Here is a 20,414-nt window from a genome sequence, read left to right as displayed (position 1 = left end):
TCGCGTTGTTAGAAAAAGGGGTAGAGGTCCAATTACTTTCCTACCCTTGGGATCTCTGTATTGTTTTTAGCAGTGTGGATGCCCTAATGGCAAACTCCACACACAGTCTGGGGTATGTTCTCATCTTGCTCCACCGGACACATGTCTGTAATACTCATTAGCATCAACGGGAGTTAGGAAGAGCATAAATCTTTGCTCACTCCAGAATATATACCCTGATGTACACCATACCACATCAGCTGCTGACTGAAGAGAATGAGGAATTCCAGCACCTACAAAGTGTACTTGAGAGTTCCTAGACTAAACAGTCAATCCAGCCAAAAAAATCAGGGATGAATTTCTACTCCAGACGAAGGTTCAGAAACACCAGCTGTGATACAGAGATGCATCCCCAATGGACAGGTTTTGGTTCACGCAGGAAGTCCATAAAATCCCTAGGAATCCCAAATCAGCTAGTCAAAATCTCCAGTTCCATCAGAAATTCTAAAGAAGAGATAAACAATATGCATATTAGTAACTCTGCACTGTGGTACAACTAGGGAAAAATATTACACGTTGCATATAACTAGAGAGAAATTCAAAAGCCAAGTAGCAGTAACTATACTATAGCTGACTTATGATTTGTGATTTCTTTGGCATTGAACCTAACCAAAAATCACGGTGATTTCCAACTACAAATATTTCTCGAACCACCAGACTTGCTCCCAAGTGTACATTAAATTAAGTGAATGCTCAAAACCTGTATAAAGCCCCAGAGGGAAAACTCAGATCAGAAAAATTAACATTAGTCTTAGGAAGTCACTAGGAACTATTCAAGTTGCAATCATAAATTGCAATAAAGAAGGAATATAAGGGCTTTTTCTCTCTCTCTGTCCAGTGAGCAGGTGTTATATGCTGTATAGGTTAGAGTCTCCGCAATAAGTAAAGTAAGTGGTTGCCCTTAAATTTTGCTGTTTCCTTAGGTAAATTAATGACATTTCCATAGTATGTGCAATGATCCATCCTATACAAACTGCAGAGAAATACTGGAAATATTGCAAGTATTGAGGTAATGTAAACCAGTTATCTAGGGCAAAGCTGGAAAGTTATCTAAGTGATCACTTTATTAGTATCTGCTATATAGAATATGGAGCAAAACTGAAATGCCTAAATGTAGACACCTAAATCCATATTTAGGAACCTAAACAACCATTGCTAAATTTTCAAAGCTGTTGGAGCACCTTTCAGCTCCCTTTGACTTTAACAGGAGCTCACCACCTTTGAAAATCAGGTCATTGTTATTTACTTAAATATGGATTTAGATGCCTAATTTTAAGCACCTAAGTTTAAACATTTTGGCTTTAGTATATAGTATAGAAATACTATGGTCTCCTCCACACAATATTTGTTTCTATAGTTAATAAGAAAGGATGGGCTATCTGGCTCATATAAGTTAGAAACTTGTACCAAACTGTTGCTTAGAGCTTGAACAGAACCAAACCTGAACTTTTATTGCAATTTTAAAGAAAAAAAATCCTTTTTTTTTCTTTTGCATTTCTCAGTTTGGAAAATTAAAATATCACAAGGAAAGCTTGTTCTTTGACAGAGTGATAGGCATTAAAAAGGCAGCCTTTATCAGGACATATCACACCCTTGTACTGGTAATACCACTGAATTTTCCTTTATTTAAAATGGAAAAGGATGAGTGGATCCTGCTTTTGTTGAAGTCAGTGGGAGCTTTGCCATTGACTTCAGTGGGTGCTGGATCAGGCTATTGTGCAGAGCATGTTTCCATGAATGTTTCCAATGAATGTTGTAACTACTGGCAATTGTTGACGTTTCAGTGATGGCTACTGTATTTCTGACAAAACTCACAACCCAGGGAGCATGGGAAATCGTGGTCCTCTGGGGTTTCCAGCCCAATGACTAGACCAAACTTTTGGAATCTCATCCAAAATGAATTGAGCCACTCAACCTTATGGGATTCGCCCTCTGCTCATTGTAAGGAGGGAAGTTATATCCCAAGTTACTGAAATCAAGGCATGGAGACTCTATAGGGAAGCATAGCGCTTTTTAAATCATCCCCAATGCAATTGTAAAGATCTGTCACAGCAAGTACTGATTTCAATGTAACCTGTGAGATGGGATAGGGGCAGGCTCTGAGAACATAGGAATTGTCATACCAGCTCAGAATAGTGCTTCATCTCCTCCAGTAATTTGTCTGTGACAATGGACAGCACCAGATGCTTCAGATGACTTTGAAGAGAAATCTTTCTCTCTCTGTGACTATGACCTCCCTTGACAAGCACTGAAACAATGAAACTGACCATCAACAGAAGAGGGCGTCCTGGCCACAGAAAGCAGTCCCTTTCCTGGAACTGGACCAAGACTGTAGAAACAAGAGATGAAATAATTGGTTAGGGCTAGGAGAGAGCATTTTTATTCAAACATATAGATTCCCCAGTCCACTCATCTTTGCTCTCAGCAAGTGCGCACATCCCTGTACACTAAGTTCAGTGCAGGCTCCTGGGGACACTTTTTGCAGGAGCACTTTGTTGACATTGGAATGACATTGTCCAGTTATGAAGAACCACACTGGTGATGGTTCATGGCCCCGTGGTGTGGAACCTTTGCAGGATGGCAAGATGGTCTCATGAAGAAAGAACAACATGGCATTACTGCCTCTTTCCTTCATCCCACAGTTTAGAAGCTACTTGTTTTCCTCTTCTCTGCTCTGCTTTTATCTCCATTGTATTCTTTTCAACACATCTGTGCTGGTGACTGCTGATGGGACAAGTCCTTGAGCTGCCCCCAAGCGTTTACACCAACTAAACACTCACCGTGGAGTGGGTCAAGTTCTAAGCTTGTCTGCTGTGGGTATTTACTTTGGTGGCATGACCTGGTACCCTGTAGTATTGTATTTTTTCCCCTCTCAGTCCAACATTAACACCATGATAAGCTTTCCTGCATTTCTGCTTTGATCATATAGAATGTAACATATAGTTCCGGTAACACAATAGCAGTTATTGTAGATGAAATAACTACAAGCCCTCTTAGAAGCTGGGTTTAAAAAGGGAAACCGGTGTAATCAGATCCCTCTAGCTGGACAGCAGTCTGACAAGGGTATTTGGCAACCAGTCAATCTCTATTGTTATTAGATGAAACAAAGCCTGTGTTCTTTAGTCCTTGACCTTAGCTGCAGCCACATACTCTTAATCAGACCTTAATTTAACACCTAAAATGGTCACAGAGGGGATCAGTCACAGGCTGCCTGTTTAAGTACACATGGCTGATATCATCTAAACTAATATAACCGCATTGCTGTGTGCTGGGTGGATGGGAATTGCCTTGTAAATCACAGAGCAGAACAACCTGCAACATAATAAAATAGCAACATGCCATTTAAGGTTTGCAGCCTTCAATATTTAAAAAAATCATCATCTCCCTTTCTCTCTGTTTTGGGTAGTTGGCAGGTAATGGTGCAACTTTTTTCAGGAAGAACTGGCATCTTTGTCAAGTTCTGCTTTTTCTATGCTGCTTCTCCTGTGATTTGGGTATTTTTAACTTCTCAGCGAGGGACTCCTAATTCCATTCCACCCTCATGGATCCCGGAGCTTCCAGACAGATCTAAGCCACTACTTTCCTGGTTTTTATAGCAGGAGCAATTTATACAAGTTTGTAGAATTCATTCAGAAAATATTTCATGACAAGGTTTTCACGTTTTGTGTTCAGTTCTTTGCAAAATTACACAAGATTTCTTTAAATATTGAAATATGAACATTCACATTTTTGCATGGTTCAGTACAAAATTTGATCTTCTTCTGAACTAATCTGTGAAATTTTGAAAAATATGAGCTTTTTCACTCAGAAAGGGGATTATTTGATGGCCAAATTTTCACTCCAAAATCAACTTATTTTCAAGCAACAAACAAACAAATAAAACCTCATGATATTTTGCTGTTTTTAAAAAAATTCACAACTTCATGAAATCCCAATGAAATACAAAAAACCCAAATTCTGAGCATTGTGGATTTTCTTGGAGTATTTTGCACAACCTTAACTGGAAGTTATATCCAGATGTCTGCTCATAATTCTTAACCTGATCAACAATGATGAGGCTCAAACTGTGGTTAAGTGATGGGTAAAGCAATTAAAAAAACATAAACAACAACAACAACAATAATAATAGAAATAAATAAGGGAAGCAGTGTGGTCTAGTGGGTAGGGACTCAGGAGACATAGATTCAATTCCCAGCTCTGCCAAGGTCACACAAGGAGTCTGATAGAACCGGAAATTCAATGCAGGTCTCCCGAATCCAAGGCTAGCACCCTAAGCCACTAGACTATCCTTCCTCTCTAGCAACCTGAGCCAAACCAATACAAGTCACTCTTAAACTGAAATAAGAATGTCTACATAGGGTTTGCACAGGTTTAACTAAATCAGTTTAAAAACATATCTTTAGTTGGTACAAATCTGGGTATATACAAGGACTGAGTTTCAAGTTCTACAGAGGAATTTGTGGTTTTATTCAAAACAAAAATGTGGGGGCTTTGAATGAGTTTTGCTTTGAGATAAGGGAGTCATCTGAACCTGAAACTCTCAGGGCTTGATTCTGTGTTGACTTACAACTTGCATAGTCATTTACACGTGGGCAAAGTGGGTGTAAGATTCTCTCAAGTCAGAATGGAAGCATTCCACACTTGACTTTCTGCATCTAAATGACTATATAAGGTCAGCTAAGAATCAGGCATTCAGAACGAACCCAGCAGGTCTGAATACAAGTGGAGAGAAACTCAAAAGATTCACACTCATCAAGCCGCAAAACCACCACGTTTTTCACAAGTCGGGTGCTAGCAAACTTACTGTAGAGGCTGAGGATGAAATCCCATCTCAACTGAAGTCAATGACAAAAGTCCCATTGACTTGAATGCGGCCAGGATTTCACCCTGAATCTTTGTGTATTTCCTACACAGTTCTGCAGAACATGAGCTCCCTCAGGTTCCATATTGAGTTCATGGGGAATTCGGAGAGCTTAGCACCTCATGGTAGGTGCCATTAGCAATGGCTGAACTTCTGAACTTCCAACTGTCTGGTTCAGACAGGTTTACCCAGATCTCAATGGGCTGGACATGTGATTAGAAATTTCACAATGGTTTTCCATACCTTCTGGTTCTGGCCAGGTTAAAAATACCACAAAAAAAGATTTTGTAGTGATATTTTCACATCCCAGAATAAAATCAAGGGGTTGTCTACACAGTGCGTTAGTCTGCACTAAACAGGTATAAATTCTAGTCTGCACTAGCATGTCATACACTAACTGGCTCGGGTGGACCCTTCTGGTGCTCACTAAAAGTACCCTAATGTGCTTTAAGGTAGTACTATTTGAAATAGGACTACATTACATTAGGGAACTTTTAGTGCATGCCAGCAGGGTTCCCATGTGCCAGTTAGCGTGCAACATATTAGTGCACACTAGAATTTGCACCCCTCTAGTGCAGACTAACACAACATGTAGACAAGCCCCAAGAAGTGCAAAGAAGGGTAAATGCACTTCAATAGTGCTTTAGAGTTTGGTTTAAGTTTTGGGCAAATAATAATTATCACTATCTCTTCTACAGCGCTTTTCATTTGTGGATCTCACAGCCCTTTACAAAGGAGGTCAGTATCATTATCTCCATTTTTGCTGCTGGGGAAACTGAGGCACAGGGAGGGGACGTGACTTGCCCCAAGTCACCCAGCAAACCTTAGGCTTTCCTACAGATGTGTCCGCACTACATGTCTACACATGGAGTTATTCCAGAAAGAATAGTTATTACTGAATAACTTCACAAGAGGACCGTCTTCACCTTATTCCAGAATAAGAGAATCCACATGTGGATATATTTACAACCTCCCATAATTCAAATTAACTTTCATGCGTCGATAAGCCCTTAGACCCAGACTCAGTTGAAATTTTCCTGGGGCTTGCTGAAAGGCCTTTGTGACTTATTTAGATTTTATAGCACCGATCTTATACCCTAGGGGTTTCACAGTAATTAAAATGATAGACTTCAACAGAATTTACTGTTTGCAAGTAATTGCCCTAAATCCTGCAGTAGCATTATTGTAAGCATTAGGTCATTACAGTAGAATACGGTCATGTTTTTTTTTTAAAAGGGTTCACAAATCCTGATGGACGTTTTAGTGCACCTCGCTCAAGTCTGACATGAGTGTACCTGGTCCAAAACCTGTTGAGATTTCATAAACTCCCATGACATCAAGGTTTGGTCTGGTTTCAGTTTTTGTTATGATTGGAAGTTTTGCACAGCTCTAGTTGAGGCCTTATGCTAGTGCAAACGCTGTGTTGATCTGAAGGAATGTAGATTATCCTGCAGAAATGTCAAGGTCTGCCATTAAGACATCTCTCTCACACCTCCCCATGAGCACTCTACATTACAACGAGCACCGTTACCGAGATGACATGTAGTAAGTAATACAGCACCAGAGAGAGCACAATTACTCTGATGTATTCCAGTAACATGGTGTTAATGTGCCATTGGCTTTCTATATTTCAGCACCACGGCATCACTGCTCAGTAGTGCAATAGTACAGGCAGAGGGGTTCCTGCTTCACGAAAACACAGCGAACCAGCTTACATGCTGGTATCGTACGCTGGGCCCAGGGCCGCCGAGAGCGGGTTCGGGCCCCGGTGAAAAAAAATTTTCAGGCCCCCCAGCAAGGACCCCCTTCTGGACCGCCGGGCCCCGGACCAGCTAAACAGGGCCGACAAGAGGCGGGGGGGAAGCCAGGCCCCGGTAATTTGTACCAGCTTCTCTCTCCCCCCCCCCGCCCCCCCGGTCCGCCCTGGCTGGGCCAGTTGGGTAAAATCACCACATGCATCTTACCTAGTGACTTAACACTAGGATTTGAATCCAGATTTTTGACTTCAATTAGCTGTGGCTCAGACCCTGGCAGTAGTCTCATTCATTTCATACTCAGCCACAGTGTGTAAAGTTAAGCACTTGTGTGTCTTTGCAGGATCAAAACCTAGAGTATTGACTGACCCACTGCACCCTTGGGTGAGCTGAAGTGGGCCAGGTTCTCGGCTGGGGTAAACTGATCAAGCTCCATTGCTTGCAATGATGCTATGTTGATTTACACCGTCTATGGATCTGGCCCAGTATTTTCAAATTACGCTGTCATTGATACATGGCAAACTGACACATCAGAGACAAATGAGGGAAAAGGATGTGCCTATAAAATATTGCAGTGGTGCTCAACCTTTTCCATACTGGGGCCCCGTGCCTATCTGGGGCTCCCGTCCCATCTAGCAATGCTGGAAGGGCATTGTCATTGCATGCCCAGAGGGGTGCTTGCAACCACCATGGGATTCTCAGATTTCGTTCTACTGGACTTTACAGTTAGGCCACTTGGCCTATGCTCACCATGCAATCTCTGAAGTACTCATGCCCCTTAAGAAGATATACCACTATGTGACCTGGCTTTATACCTAAAGATGGATTAGAAGTAAGAGATGATCAATGAGCTGGAACCACCAAATTCATATCCAAATGCCCATTGGACTAGATGACCTCCTGAGGTCTCTTCCAACCCTAATATCCTATGATTCTATGATTCTATCCACCTCCAGAGTTCCCCAAGGCTCAGATCAAGGTTTTTAATCAGACTCATCTCTAATTTTCAATAAAACTGGACTGGATCTGATAATTTCTATAGGAAAAACTCCTGATATAGCACCATGGCTTGAGGTTGTTCTGAATACAAGCTTCCATAAAGTCAGTGGGAGTATATACATGTGAATTCTTGGCAGGGTATGGTCCAAAGCTTTAGGGATCTGCAGGATGGGGTAAATTCACTAGGACCCAGATTTTTGAAAATGGCAAGCTGAGGTCCACGTGCAAAAAAAATGCGTGTAAATACAGTTGTGTATTATGATGAGATTGCACATCCATATAAAAGAATTGCACACGAAAGTAGGGTGACCAGGTGTCCTAATTTTATAGGGACAGTCCCGATTTTTGGGTCTTTTTCTTATATAGGCTCCTATTACCCCCCACCCCCATCCCGATTTTTCACACTTGCTGTCTGGTCACCCTACATGAAAGTGTGTTGTCATCCAAGTGGAGGCTGCATATCCATTATCTGATTGGCATACGCGAGCGCTACAAGGGTGAAATTCTCCCCTGTGCAGAGGGTCAGCGCAAGTCCTGTGCATCATTTAAGACCTTGTGGGACATAAGTCATGCAGAGGCCTCATTCTGGGTCTCTGCATGGGGGGAATTTGACCTTAACTGCACATGGAAATGCAGGCATACACACACGTTTTTGCCTTTCACAATGGGGTCTTTCTGCCTTTTCAAAAAATTCAACCCTGGATGTCATGTTAATAAGTGCATCTGCAAGAGGGGTCATCTGGTCGTGAATTCCAGCCTCACCTATGAACCCTAGAAGGGATAGTTCGGGGAAGGCAGTTTGTTGTCATTCCTAGGCTGGTTGTATTATATTTATCCAAGAGCAGTGTTGCACCTTCAGACGCAGCTGGCCTGGAAGTGGCAAATGGGAGTCAGTTTTAGAGGAAAACGAGAAGACTGAGCCGAGGAGGGAGAGTGTCATCTCGGCATTAATTGCTTGTTATAGAGAGCAAAAATTGTAACTAATCATGACGTGGTTGTGCTGCTAAAGCATTTGAAAGCTCCCCTTCCCCAGATGAGCCATATGGAGGCTGGAAATGTAAATATAATTCGTAACTCAGAGCAGCATTTTATTACCTGCTTTTAAGAGGCACAGGGCGCCTGTAACCCTCAATATGAAATTTCCGTTGGCTAGAAATACATTCAGCTCAGTGTTTTGTTTTTATTCCCCCTGTGGCACCAGTATGAGAAAGATAACATATACCCTGCAAAATGTCGCTTGCTCACTCAATGCTGAGGATAGAATTGGCTGGCAGATGAGGATTTCATAGTCACACTATTGGCTACCTCACATTGTGCACTGGAGGGGAAAGCAGACATATCCTGGGCTAAATCAGGGATGCCGAGTGCCTTTTGAGCAACTGTAGCTCCCAGTGGAGTCAGTGGGAAAAACAGGAGTTTAGCACCTCTCTGAATTGGATGCTTAGTTTCAGTAACTCAATAGACACAGACTGCGCTGTCCTGATATCATTTATTATTTGTATTTTCAGTAGCACCCAGTCATGGACCAGGACCCCATGGTGCTAGGTGCTGTACAAACACAGAGCAAAATGATAAGCCCTGCCCCAAAGAGCTGACAATATAAGACAAAACAACAGATGGGTACAGATGGAAGAGGGCATGCCATTTATGTCTGTTAAATATGGTGGAGTCATAGAAGGTGTCATAATGATTTCTCAGTTATAGCTTGATCCTGCAAGGTGCTAAGCGCTCTGGCTCCATCCAACAAGACATCTGAGCACATGCTTAACTTAAGCACGTGAGCAGCCCCATTGCAGGTTGAACGCTTCACTTTTATGACACTGGCTGGCATGGAGGTTTCAAGTTTCCTTTAGAGTGGTGGAAGCCTGCAGGGGGCACGGTGATAAGGAATTGGGAAGGGCTGTAACCAAAGAAGGCATGACTGGCATTGGATTCATGGGTAGAGTTTGTCCCACTCCAACTCTCCCAGGCTGCAAATAAGTCCCCTCTTCACCTGTCCTGCTTCTAAGACTTGCTCCCTTTCCATTCCCCAACCTGCCTCTGCTGCCAGTCCTGCGGCTTCCCAATGCAGGGAAGCAGCAGGAGGAGAGTTGCAGGCACAAATGGCACAGAGCCCAAAGTGACTCTGTGCTCGGAGACTAGCCATTGAAGGAGGTCAGATGGGGAGAGACCAGGAGGTTCTCCACCCTCTGGCCAGGAGGGTGCCTCTTGATTCATTCTCTGCAGGTCATGAGAAGTTGGGGAAAGGGAAAGGCAGGGAGGGATGCGGGGCCACAACAACAAGGGAAAGAAAGCTGGAGAGAGACTGGAGACAAGCGACTTCATCCTTAGGGTGGTAAGGTGAAGTATTACCCCCGGCAGGATTCCTGGGACTTGTCTCAAGTCTCAGTACGATAATACACAGGGGCAGAGTGGGCATAAGAAGGCAGGTGGGGAATGGAGGGAGTGGGTGAGACATCAGGGATCAGGAGTGTAATTTGGTCAAAGAATTCACACCTCTATTAGAATTATTGCTATTATTTATTCTTTGTATTGTGATAGTGCCTAATGGGCTTCCCTGCTGAAGAAATCAGGAAGGGGGAGCAGATGATGATGTGGGAGCAGAACATCCACCACAGGATCTGCCATTTCAATGATTGAGACTCTTAATCTGCAACTCCCAGAGAGCCAGGCCGGGTTAATTTGTAGGATATAGTAATAGCCATGCAGACAGCTCAATGAGCCATCAGTTTAATCAGAAACCACCTCTGTCTGTATTGAGCTGGAGCCTCTTACGTTCCTTTGCTTTGGGTTTTGGTGTCTATGGTCATTTGCAATAAGTGTGTCGACCTCGTACATTGGATTTCTCCCAGGAACGTGGCTAACAGGGAGGATATGCTTCTGTCCCTGGTCTCATTGCTCTCCATTCCCCGTTGTTGTTGCTGTTGCGTGTTTCTTTTACATCCAGTGTACATGCAATGCCAAGCAATTCTTCTGAGTGGTGCCCTGCAATATTTGATACAACCTTCATCTCTCATTTTGGGCTGGGCCAGATAGTGACCTGGCTATGGCTGCTGTGCAGGGGAGTCCATTCATCCAATGGGGCAGTAGCCACAGAGGGAGGATTCGCCCTGGGTGTCAGGGGACAAGAGGTGATAGATACGTGCCATCCTTTCCTGTGGTTCCCTCACAGGGGAGCAATATTAATCTCCATAAGAGCGAGAACAGTGGAGATTGTCCAGGACTTGCACTGCATCAGCATGTCCTCTGGGTACTCTGACTCCAACCCATTTATCTGGGCCTATAGCCACCTAGTAGATTGGGAATTGTGGGCAGATTTCCCCCAGCCCACTTTCCGCTTCCTGCTTCTGGGCCCTTCATCCACTGAAGAGAGCTCTGAGGGTCACATTTGATTCTCATGCACAGGTTCACCCCCGCTGAATTCAGCAGATTTCAGTTTTGCCAGCTCTCGGGATTTTATTGTGAGTCTTGTGAGTCTTATGCTCCAGCTCCTGGAGTCATGTGAGAATCTCAGCCATCATTTGAAAAATAAAAAGCAGATTCTAGCTCTCAGGGTTGCAGAGAAAAGCTTGAACATATGAACAGTAAAGGCTTAAAATCAAGAAGCTGAAAAAAAATTTTTTTTAATTCTCATGTGTGTTTAGACCACCTGGTGATTTTTCGGGGGCTGATATGATATTTGAATGGCTGGCATTGGTCATGCTGGGGTTTATATGAATGTCCATTTGAACTGGCACTTGGGTGCCTGGTGCAGCAGGCTCCCAGGTTATCCATGGGACTTTGTGTGGCACTTCTCAGTACATCCAGATGGGCTGCATACATACATCGCTCCTCTCTTTTCAAGCTTGTGGAATGCAGAATAGGTTTGCTACCTGACTTGGGTGCACAGCAGGTAGAGGCACATCTCAATTATATACTGCATCCAACAGAATGTCAGTCTAGCTTGGGGGGGTCCTAGATTAAAAAAAAAAGAAACTTGATTAACTCTCAGCTCAGCATGAAGCCAACCAAGGCTAGCAGTTTCTGAGCAAAGACCTTCAATGGTGACTCAGGACCCAGTTTCAAGAGTTTGGAAGTTGAAGGTGCTCAGCGCCTCTCAGAAGAGCTCAGTGTCTTGCAAGATTGGGCCATCCATCATTTCGCACATCCGTGAGAAGAGGTGTCCTCCTGTATCACAGCTGAGCTGCCCCAGTCTTGTAAAATGCCCTCCCACCTCATCCCTCCACGACACATCTCACAGACAGGTCCTGGGCTCAGATAGAAGGCCTCAAGGTCTAGTGCTGTCATTGACAGAAAAACAAATGCGATTGAGCCAGATTCTGATCTGTCACGCCCCAGCAAATCCTGAGTCACTCGACTAATTCCATGAGGTTATTCTGGATTTACACTAGTGTGACAGAGCTCAGAATCTGGCCCATTGCTTCTGTATAATGCTTCTTGTGCTTGTCATGCTATTTAAAGCCTAGGAGGGGAGTGTGGTTGCCTCTTTAGTACAAAACAGGAGGGATTGCTTTTGATGCTCTCATCACGATGTATGAGAAGAGTGCCTAAGGATTGAATTAGGGGTGGGCGACATTTCCAAAGGAAACTGCAAAATTTCTTTGTGGTTCCCAGATTTTACAGCTACTGTGGTGATGAAATAACCACCCTGTTACTGTGTCCTACTGACAGTATCTGGAAATCAGTCTCAGGTTGGTAAACCAGGGGTCTCCAACCAGGCAGACTAGTATAACTAGCTTTTGTCACTGGCCTTGACTGGTGGATTGCCACTCACTTGGCAGTTCCTATTGCAAACACCCTTAGGACCATGCAGCCCCAAATCTGTGCTGGGCCTTGTTGTGCTATTATTGCCTACTCCACATTTAGTTACATGTTTGCTCCAGCCCGCAATGGAACAGAAGCCACTCCAAACCTCAGTCTCATGTGTCCACACATTCTGGGATTCATCTCTCAATTAAACCACAAAATGCATGGCATGAGTTTAGTCACTGGGTCTATATTCCAATATTATTTTTTGTAAACAAAATTCTCCCGTGGCCTAGATTTTTGCAGCCCTGGCTCTCTGACAGAAGAGGTATAAATGCAAGCACAGCTGCGGTCTTAGCCTGGTGAGCTGATACTGTTTCCCCCAAAAAGTTAGGAGCCACCATGCTGCATGTATTCCAAACTTTTCAGAAATGGTGTATGTGCACAAACCGAAATTGTAAATAGATTAGATTAATTTAGAGAAATACCTTTTAATCTTGCAGACAAAGGCACAAGATCCAGTGACTGGAAGGTGCAGATTTTTGACAGTGAGGGCAATTAACCACTGGTACAATTTACCAAGCGATGTGGTAGATTCTCCATTGCTTGACATCTTTAAATCTAGTTTGGATGGCTTTCAAAAATATGCCCTAGCTCAAACACAAGGTATGGGCTTGGTGCAGGAATTACTGTCTGAGATTCTGTGGCATGTGTTATGCAGGAGGTGAAGCTAGATGATTATAATGGTCCCTTCAGACCCTTAATTCTATGACTATGACTCTACAAGACCCAGAAGACTCCATTGTAATCCATCAGCTAGTCTCTGTTAGTTTTTATTGGTCTCTCTTGGTTTCTACTGGAGGAATAGTAGGCTAAGGGACCAATAAAACAACGAATCTTTTGTTCCATTCCAGACATGGTCACCTGCTTGAACTAGCAAGGAACGATATGAAATATTTCAACCAGGAATTTGTATGAAGGTAGATACTTGCATAACCTTAGCTCTTCTCCATTGTGCTTATGCATTATGGTACAGTCCTTAGACATTTGCCATATATTTATTTTCTACACCCTCTGGCATGTTCTTTGGGACTGTTGGGTGGAGAACAAAGCAGGGTTGTGTAGTGAATTGGTCTGGGGTCCTGGTTTGCTTGCAGTCGTTGTCTGAGGTGGTACGAAATGAGCTGGTATCTGTTTCATTCACCGCGGAGGTTGGATGGGGTGTGGTGTAGGGACAGGTCTGTGGGAGAGGAAGAATGTTTTTGGGATTATGGCACTGGGGTGGGACCTATTCCTGCCTCTGTCCCAGAGTTCTTCAGCAAGACACTTCTTCTGTGCCTGAGTTCCCCATCTATAACATGGGGATAGCAATGCTCCTTGACTTCATAGGTGTGTTAAGATAATTTCATTATTGTTCTTGAGCAGCTCAGATAGTATGGAAATTAGTGCAATACAAAAGCCTATAAAGACGAGGGTGGGGGGGCAAACCCTTACTCAGACAATGATTTGGATGGTGTGCAGTAAATGAGGCATGGAACCATACACTAGATGTTGATTATAAAAAGAAGTAGTGGACAGCTGCTTCGTCTGCTGAGCACCATCCATCCTGTACTCTGAATGAGGCTGGGTCCTGCAGAAAAAGAGACTGTAAAGCATACCCCCAACCGGGCAGAGTTAAGGGTGCATGAGCTACCGGACTATTGTCATTTCCCGACTTTTGAATGCTTCACTTTCCAGCTTCGATGTTCTTTTAATGTCGTTTTATTTGTAAGGAATAAACATTTAGGCCCTGATTCGCCCTAATATAAATCCCGAGTAACCGAGTAAACTCAGGGGAGTTACATCAACAGGAAACTGGTGTGAGCAAGAGGGGAATCAGACTTCCAGTCTACAAACTATCCATCAGAATTCCACACAAATGCCCAGTGTCTGACACGTAGGTGGGTATCAGATGAAATACAAAACAATGACAACAGTGCATTCTTCTATGGCCACATCACAGCATGTCACTCTTGTCACGTTGAGTTACATTAGTCTACTTTTCATTATGTTATGTTATGCCACTTGACACAGTGCAACACACTGGAAGTAACATAAAACGACCTCCAAGTATAAAAAAAGAACACAGTTTTTGTCAGATTGGATAGTGGCTATAAATTCTCAGAGAGAGAGAGAGAGAGAGAGAGAAAAGTCCATTTCATTGTACTGAACAACAACTGCACAGAACTTAAATTAAAACTGCAGAAACCCAGCTGCCCTGGCTGTTTCCAAATAGGTCTATGTGTCCCTGCTCAATAGAGGAAGAGAAGCAGATTCTCAGTGGGACTCGTAGTTGTTTAATTTATTAAAAAGCTCGCAATGGGGTATCTGTAATAGCTCTTTCTTTGGTGTCGGCAGTCCCAGTTACAGTACATGTAAGACTAACATCACTGAGACTCCCTGATCCCATTGCTAGTCTTCGAAATTTAGTAATCAGATCAAGAGTCACCAATGGGCTTTCTGAGCTTCAGTGTGTAACGGGTCCTTTTTAGCAGAGGTTTAATCAGCTGCCAACTGCTGAAGAAGGAGGAGGAGGAAAAGGGGGTCATCTTGTCTCTGAAAGGAAAGAAAGACCCTAATTAATTTAATCTAATTGAGGAAGAGTGGATGGCTCAGGGGAAGGCGCTTCTCGTTTGAAATTCTGGCTCTGGCTGGCGGTGGTGACTAAGGAGTTAGCCATGGTTGGCCTGGGTGAAATGAGTCAGTGTTCTCAGGGCCCGGCTGTACAAAGGGATAGTGTACAGTGTAATTGTACAGCCCTCTGGCGTGCTGCGCACGAAGTTATCTCGTGGACGCTGCTACTTCACACTACAAGTTCCACGGTGCTCTTTGACCTTTGACCCTTTAGTGCACAGTAGCAGGGTCCACATGGTGAGTTAGCACACTAGGATGTTGTACATTTACACCTCAGCTTGCGGCGCACCCAGCTCTCCATATAGACAAGCCCTCAGTCTGGTTCCTCCTAGAAAGGGGATTAAAAATGGTCCAGTTGTTAGCCCACTAGCCTGGGACATAGGAAACTTGGATTCAAGTCCTTGCTCTGCCACAAACATCCTGTGTGACTTAGGGCAAAACATATAGCATCCTTGTGCCTCAGTTTCCCATTTGTAAACTGGGGATACCTCACAGAGCGTATTGTGAGGTGCTCAGATACTACGGCGATGGGTACTATATACCTATACTATAGTAACTAATATATAGTTACTAAAGATAGCAAGATCATCCCACCAGATAATGGCAGTAACTCACCCCTCTTCAGAGAATCAACATGCAGCCCATTTAAGCCCTAATTTGAGGTGATGCATAGGCCTTTCTGTACCAGGCTAAATTTCCCCCACAGGGACTAAGGTCTGACTGGTGCACGAAGACTGAAATTCTCTCTTGCTAGAGATGGTCCCACCAGTTGAGGCACATTGGAAGGGCAAAATGTTGTGAGGAAGCCCACGTCACTGAATGTGCCTTGGTTTCTATAGATCGAGGAGGGAAGGTTTCAGTTTTCAGATTTGTTAATCTCAAAATTTCTTTCATGTACACGTATTTTCTATACAGCACATACAGCTTTAGTGTTATTTCTATTCATGCTGAGGACCCAGAGAACTGGGAAAGGGCTCTGGCTTCCATTCTGCCTCTCAGATCACCAAAAAGGATCGCTGGCTAACTCCTAGTTACTTGATCTGTGCGGGTGGTGATGGTATTGGAAGCAAAAAAGGACAAGGTTATGAGAGTCTTGTGCTGAGCTGACAGAGTGGCATTATCAGCCAAAGACATTTGATATGGTCTCGCTGAGAGGGAATGAACATGGAAGCCCATTTTAAAGGATATTTTTAAGAGCATGACCACACTTCAGGGAAAGGGGGTGGTTTTGTGGAAAGAGGAAGCATTGTCTAGTGGTTAGAGAGGCAGGGAGCTGGAACAATTTGTAGAGTGGGGGCCACTGAACCAAGCTGTAAACCCTGTATAGAATGGAAACCCCTTCAAGCCAGGAGGTGCAGCAGCAGCACACCCCGCATCCCTAGTTCTAGCACCTATGTAGAGAGGACACTGTGTCAGAACTCCTAAATTTTGCCACTGACTCATCATATGACTTTGGAGAAGTCACCTGACTTCCCTCTGCATTTGTAAATTGAGTAGAAACTAAACTTCCTTCTTTCCTTAGATGCCAGTGTGAAGTGATGTGGATTCTGATTTATGATACTATTGAGCATTAGAGCATTGAAGAGCTAAACAGTTACAGTTTTTGAACTGTGCCCAGGAAACCCGCTGAGACCCCTATCCTGCAAACAGATCCAAGCAGTCACTTGCATGCAAGGGTCTACCTACATGGATCATCTTGGAGCATCAGAGGCTGTGGAATTAAACATGAGACATTCTGGCAAGAATTTCGAAGATTGTAAGGAAAATCATTACCCTTGGTAGCACATCAAACCATTCTTAAGGACAAGGAGACATGGAGACTTTACAACAGAAAAATTTAAGCCAGAGTGGATCACCAGAGACCTCCTGTTATTATTTTATTTTCTAATAAATCAAACCCGCCCTGTGACAATCTGACTCTCTAAAGGAGTGTCCTGTTCTGATGAGCCACATGAGAGGAAAAATACAAAGAAGGAGAAAGACAGATCAAAAAAGGGCAATACAAAGGGCCCTAGAGGCATACTTAAGTTTGGTATTTAATATTTCAGGTACAATACTCACTTAGCATCAATTATCTTTGTTTTTTTTTTTTCCAAAGGAAATTGCCTTCAGAATCAGCCAGCTCTCTAATTACCCGATTGAACGATTGAAATTTTTAGGGCAATTAAATTCAAGCCTTCCTTTTTCAGACCTCATGTTATCCCCCTCTTCTCCCTCCCCTTTCCAGTCTGGAGCCTTTCTCTAATTTGGAGGCTGTTGCAAGAGGCAAGCAAACCTTTTAAGCCAAGACGTATGTCTCTCCAAATTCCTCTGCGGATTTATTTTATAGACTAAGCAGAGAGGGACCTGGTGAGCTTGTGCAAACATAATGCAGGGTGGGTTTTTAGTCTAATGTGTCTTTTTATTTTAAAAAACCCTGAAAAACTGGCTTGAAAGAATTAATTAAATGTAGACACTCTCATGAAACTCCAAAGATCAATGCAGGAAAAATAAGCAACATAGAAAGAAACCTGAAGATCAACATAGTAAGCAATGTCACAGATTGATGATGATGATAATAAATAAATAATAATATATCATAAGACTCTAAAATCACAATAAAATAAAATACAAACAATTCTGGTAATGCAAGTGCTAAGACAAGGACACCAAATGGTTAAATGGCAAGGACAAATATTCCTGCAAAAGAAATCAAAATAGGCAGGGTAAAATCCTGACTCTACTGGAGTCGTGGGCAAAACTGCCCGTGTATCATTATTGTTAGGATTAAGGCCAAGCTCAGGCCTGGCAAAGCAGTTAAGCATGTGCTTAACTTAAGAACATGAGCAATTACACTGACCTCAGTAGGACTGCTCACTGCCTAATGTTAAGCACATGCTTAACTGCTTTGCCGGATGGGGGGTCTAAATCAGTACGGTGAATAAAAAGAGCCTTTATCTCATCAACCACAGGAAACTTTTGAAATCCTATTGGTTTATCCTCAAATGGCTTATTCTGAATTTTCAGTTGAATGGACTCAGTCTGCAGTACAGACACTGGGCTGCTGTCCACCAAGCAGCTGCAGGGGAATGGACTGCAGGGGTCTGAGTCTACGTTGGTATAACTCCACTCAAGTCAGGATAATGAATGCTGTCCTAACTTCAGACTTGCAACCAGGACAATTTCACTAAAGCCAATGGAATTATAATTATTTATTATGTTTTTATTTATTCATTACTTTTATTGTTTGTTGCTTCATTATCACCATAGCTATTCACAGTGCTTTAAACACAACAGCTGACGAGCTTGCCGTCAAAGTTAAGATACGAACAGCAGGTGGATCACGCAGAGAAGGGTTGGACACTGGGAAGAACAAAGGCCTGATTCAGCAAAGTACATAAGCACACACCTAACTTTATGTTTGTCTGACTTCAGTTTGCTTAAACACCTTGCTGAAACAGGGCCAATGTGATTGTGGTATACAGCTACTTGGGAGACTAACGCATATGACTAAAAAGCATGTTTTTTTAAAATGCATTTTCTACTTTATCCGACATGTTTATACTGTTTCCATTATCGTGGCTTCTGAGCTCCTATATGAAGCTGCACTGTGTAAACCTTCTTGAAGAAGTGAGTTGTGAGAAGAGATGTAAAGGAGGGGAGATTATAGCAGATAGGATCAAGAAGTAGGTTTCAAGCATAGGAATCATTGTTAAATGGATCACAGCAGTGAATTTGCCCCCATTCCTTGTATATTTCACTGCTCTTTAGTCTAGGTTCTGCTCTAATACAGAACTGGAAGCATGAAGTATTTTCATATATACATACCAGATTTTCAGGTAGTGTAAAATGTTGTACCTCATTGAATAAAATTACACCAATTTACACGAACGGAGGATCTGACCCATTTGAACAGAGTCAAAGATAATTGATGAGATGTACTCAATCATAGTTTGACACTGGGCTTTTGGCATTTATAGATACATATGTGTCCCCTCTAATGAAAGTGATATATCTCTGGATTTATCTAGACAGATACTTTTAGATACTACATGTAAGCTCTTTGTGACAGAGACCATCTTTTGTTTAGTGTCTGTACAGCAGCTAGCACAATGGAGCCCTGGACCATGACTGGAGCTCCTAAGCACTACAATAAATAAAGAGAACAATTAATAATAACAATAGTTTTTTTGGGGGGATCTATATGGAAATGATAATGGAAATCTCTGTGAAATGGCTAGTGTCATTTTCCATTAATGGAAATTGTAGCTAATGTGTCAGATTCTGCTCTCAGTTACCTTGATGTAAATCCAGAGTAACTCCATTGAAATCCTTTGATTTACTCTGGATTTTCACGAGTATAAAAGAAAGCAGAATTTGGCTCTATGTATTTTCTGAATGTCTAGCCTACTGGACTTATAGCAACCTTTCATAGCCAGAAGATCATTTTTTCCCTTAAAATTATTCCATTATTATTTTATTTTATTTATTTGTGATGTAGCAGCACCTATAGGCACCCAGTCATGGATTGGGGTCCCATTGTGCCAGGCGTTGTACAGAACATGAGATAGATTTTGTACTTTTGTTTCCTGCTTTCTAACAATTTGTGCATTTCAGTTAAAGAGAGCCATGAATCTACAACAAGGCCCCTGCGATAAACCAGGGAAGTCCTGGCATAACACTATATTTAGCCTGCTACCTGTGCCTAGTGTTCCATGCTTTGAAGTCCAGGGATTACCATCAATTCACCCTAGCTGAGGGTCTGGCCCACAGACGCCTTTATTTTCACCGGTGGAAGTAATAGGAAAATCACACCGGTTGCCATCCTTCAGTACAACGATCTTCAAGTGTTTACCCCCATGACTGCTGTATCTGCAGGGAGCCTCATTGACCTTACTGGGAGTCTGGGCAGGGGCAGCAGCCTGCCATGTGCTACATATGGCAGGACCGAGGTCTCAATTTAAACAAACATAAATTAAAAATAAATGATGATTAATAATGGGGTTTAACTATACAGGGTCGTCCATGTCATGCAAAGGGTGAGTTTCCTACGGACTGGTTACTTTCCCACACTTAAGTGGGCCACACATAGAGCGTCAGGTAACTGCCAGAATGGTGTTCGGGTTGATGACATGGTTGGGCTGTGGCTGGCGTTCTTTGTCTCCGTGTAGGTATCATTCGGGAGGGCGGTGATGGTTCAGTTCCAGCCTTTCTCTCTAGTTCTGAGCAGTCTTGATGGCCACAAATCACTGCTAGTTTCTTCTGCACTTTCTCAAGGAGTCTCGGTGCTTCCCTCTGCCTGCCTTTCCAGGAGGCCTTGACAATTTACAATCCTTTTTAGTGAGTGCTGGTATTCACTGGTT

Source organism: Malaclemys terrapin, chromosome 18 (genome assembly GCF_027887155.1).
Source record: "Malaclemys terrapin pileata isolate rMalTer1 chromosome 18, rMalTer1.hap1, whole genome shotgun sequence".
Taxonomy (NCBI): domain Eukaryota; kingdom Metazoa; phylum Chordata; order Testudines; family Emydidae; genus Malaclemys; species Malaclemys terrapin.
The sequence above is the reverse complement of the archived record's forward strand: the minus strand, read 5'-3'. Positions refer to the sequence as shown.